Source organism: Pteropus medius, unplaced genomic scaffold, assembly GCF_902729225.1.
Source record: "Pteropus medius unplaced genomic scaffold, Ma_sr-lr_union100, whole genome shotgun sequence".
Taxonomy (NCBI): domain Eukaryota; kingdom Metazoa; phylum Chordata; class Mammalia; order Chiroptera; family Pteropodidae; genus Pteropus; species Pteropus medius.
In genome coordinates this window covers 13411769-13415350 of record NW_024352787.1, presented here as the reverse complement: position 1 = coordinate 13415350, position 3582 = coordinate 13411769, and the positions used below count along the sequence as shown (strand labels likewise).

Genomic DNA, 3582 nt, shown 5'->3' with positions numbered 1-3582 from the left:
GAAAATACAGCATATACCACTGGGTTTTTTCCAGTGTTGATGCTTTGTTTCAAGTTAGTGAGCTTTCAACTATTTTTATTCTTTTAATGAGACTGAAGACAGTTTCTATATTTTGAATATGAATTTACTTGCAATAAGAAATATTGCAGAACTAGAGTATGTAGATGTACGAATGGATTTAATGGCATAATTGATCTTTAAAGAATTCATCTGCCTATTGAGCTGTTTGGGTAGAGAATATACAGGCAATAACACTCAAATTCTGGAGTTCTTATTCCCTTCCACTTTTATTAGGATGTTCTTTCATGGAATATACCTAACTTTTTTTTGTATTAATGCCGTCAGCACCAGGTATTCCTAGGTGGTCTCCCATCCAAGTACTAACCAGGCTCGACTCTGCTTAGCTTCCGAGATCAGACGAGATCAGGCACGTTCAGGGTGGCATGGCCATAGACAAAATATACCTAATTTTTTTATGCTCCCAATTAAGACACACACACACACACACACACACACACACACTGCACACACACTTTTACCAAATGGTCAAAGTAGAGTTGGGTAGTTCTAAAGGTTCTGCTTAAAAAACAAATAAAACAATAAAACATTTCCCCTTCTCCCTACTTTTCCGTGCTTAATAATGGTTCAAAAAATATTTGTTCAAGTCGATTCTTTTTAACATGCATTGTAAGAATCCTGATGCCTACCTAGCATTATCTTGTTTCTAAGTTGCAAAGTTTAAGACTCCAGGATCCAATTTTATGACCTAAAATTGGTAAATTGGCCTTTTGCTTATCTGAGTTGCCTCTACTTAATTCCTGGGCCTTAACTTTGGGTAGACCCTGCAGCATATCACTTTTCCCTTTTTTTGGTTACTTTGGAACTTGAACAGTCTCGACTAGCTCCATAGTCGACTAGCCTTGAGAGTCGTCTCCTTCCTTATCAGCCTGGACCAACATGGCTCTCAATACAAACAGTGAGTCATGGTCAACAGCCCCAGATCTTTTCAGTAGAATCTTAAGACTCCTTTGCTCTCCTTGTTCAGGTTGAGCTCCTAATATTCTGGAGATGGTCCAAGGTGGGGCTAGAATTCTGCATGCCTTTAGATTGCTGCAAGGCCCTACAAATACTCCACAGCGGGCCAAGGCCACTCCAGGAGTCTGCTGTCACAGCTGAACGCTGTGCCCATACTTTCCATGGAGAAACTCTAATGATCTCCCTGCATCTAAGAACTCATAGGCTCTGCTTCAAAATATGAGAGCCACATGCTTAAAGTAGAGGAAAGGGTCAAAGGACAAGGGGAGGTAGACCCTAAAATAGGTTCCCATCCTTTTATGCTCCACCCCACGTATGTCTTTTGGAATCTATGGATTGAGTAGTCCTGTTTGTCTGGGGTTTTTTTTTTTTTTTTGGTTTGTTTTTGTTTTTGTTTTTGTTTTTTACATTCTGTTTTGTTGCCCTGACTTAATCCTTCATTTCTGAGTGATAGCTTCCTTTCAGGCTAAAGCTTTTAGAACTTGAGTCCTTAGCTCTTTTTCCCCAGGAACCTAAAGAGAGCAAATAGCCGCTATGGGTTATATAAAGTGTTTGTTCCCCTTTTCCTTCTGCTTACCAGAGTTTACCTGAAAAGGAATAAATTATGTACAAAATCAGGTACCTCAAAAACTTTTAGTGGAACAAATCAAAATTAAAAATTTCTCTAATTGACCTCTTTGCTGTGCCTCCGCAGACTGGCCCCAGGGGCTCTATGTCCCCATGTGCACTACCATGCTCAGCCAGTACCCATCCCTCCCATCTGCCCCCAGCCCTCTCAGTTTAAGACTCAAGTATTCACCGAATGGGCAATTGGTGATGGACAAATAGTAACCAGGGAAGAAGGCAACAAGTACAAAGAAAGTGGCATCTCTAAAGCAACCAATGCCCCAATGGCAATGGCATTTGAAGGTGGCTCAGCCCAGCTCACAGTCTGAGCAAACCCATGCCCAGGAAGAAATGGATTGTGAATTTGTTACTGTCTTCTCAAATACAAACTGGAGTCACTTGCAAATCAGAAACATAATGACTATATTCAAATATGGTTCCCACCTATGGAGAATTTCAGAGGTTATTCTCAAAAACAAAATAAGGTAGCTGGCACAGAGTTAAGCTGTGAAATCAACACAACGTGGTACAGAATGTAGCACTTGTAATGTGCCATTTAAAAGCCATTTAAAGGACAATGCCCCCTGCCCCAGCTTGCAGGACAGTAACCTAACTGATGTTAAGCAGAGCTGAAGAAATAATGTGAAAATTAAGAGCATGGTAATCAGCTTGGAAGCATAGAAAATTGAGTCACCAGGAAGAGTTGGTAAGGCTCTTCAAAGTATCGACCAGGGGAGAGGTAAAAATCCCCTCCCTCTGGCCAGACCAATCCTATCATGTAAGTGGAAGCATCAGGCTATGCAAGCCCGATGACGTTAAGCACTGTACTTATCTGAAGAAGTCTTTGTTCTAATGTCCTGCTCTCCTGGCAATCTCTGATTATTATCTGACTTCCTCTATAGTTCTGCCTACGGAAATGGATCTGTTACAAGGGCTTTTAGTATTCCATTCCTTACAATGGTTTTTAGTTTTTTCTTATTGTAAATGAGCAAAATGGCCTTTCAAACATTATATTATTTGTCTTCCCCTGTAGGTTGACTGACTGGGAGAGAAAGGGCTGGTTATATAATATATATGTTCCTGTTCTTGTGAGAAGTACTTCTTATTGTAAATGAAGCCATCTGGCATTCAGTTTTGGGTGCTTAGTGGATGTGAGTCTGCCCATGAGAAGATTATTATACTCAGGGAGCAAGAGCACTTGGGTTTCTGAGCCTGGAACGGGGAAGGCCTTACTCTGGAATGTGGCAAGTTCCCTTGGTGAAGACACAGCCCATTGAGGATTGTTTCCTATGTGATAAACACATATGCTTCTAGCTGCTACTTTACCATTTTTAGGCAAAGATAAAATGCTCATTTCCTAATGTAAGACACAGCGCTCACTATGCATCACAGGCTCGGGGTTAATATCCAGGTTTTTAGAACAAAAGTGTGGCATTTTTTCCTTCATTCACATCCTTTTAAAAGTTTCCCTTGACGTGGGACTGGGCAAATTTCCCCCAAGTGGGCCTGCAGCACAAGAGAGGGCTCTTTGACTGAGTGCAAGAAAGAATTCAAATGCAAACGAGTGGTAGAGTCAAAAAGGAAAGTTTTACCAGAGAAGGGGGAATGCTCCATAGACGGAAGGTGGTCTCCCCTCAGAGGCAGAGAGAGAGAGACTCAGAGAGACAGACAGAGAGACAGAGAAAGTGAGAGGGTCAGAGAAAAAGACACTGAGAGAGACTCGGAGTGTTCAGGACATTCAGTTTATAGATCATTCTTAGTTTCTGTGAATTATACTTTAAAGACTTTGTTTACCTATTTTCCTTTGATATGGACATACAGTGAGAAAGGATGAGAATATGTAGCATGAAAGGTCTGCTGGCAATTCCCAGCTTTTGATCCATAGGTTTCTCATGTTTCTTGCTATAAGGAATGAATGATTTTATTTTGTGTGGGGGGGTC

The 3582-nt window shown here is 41.1% G+C and overlaps 1 pseudogene; it reads right to left on the bottom strand.

The window, feature by feature from the left end:
* Nucleotides 1-336: 336 nt before the first annotated feature.
* Nucleotides 337-455, bottom strand: LOC120591877 (uncharacterized; annotated as a pseudogene).
* Between the last annotated feature and the right edge of the window lie 3127 nt (nt 456-3582).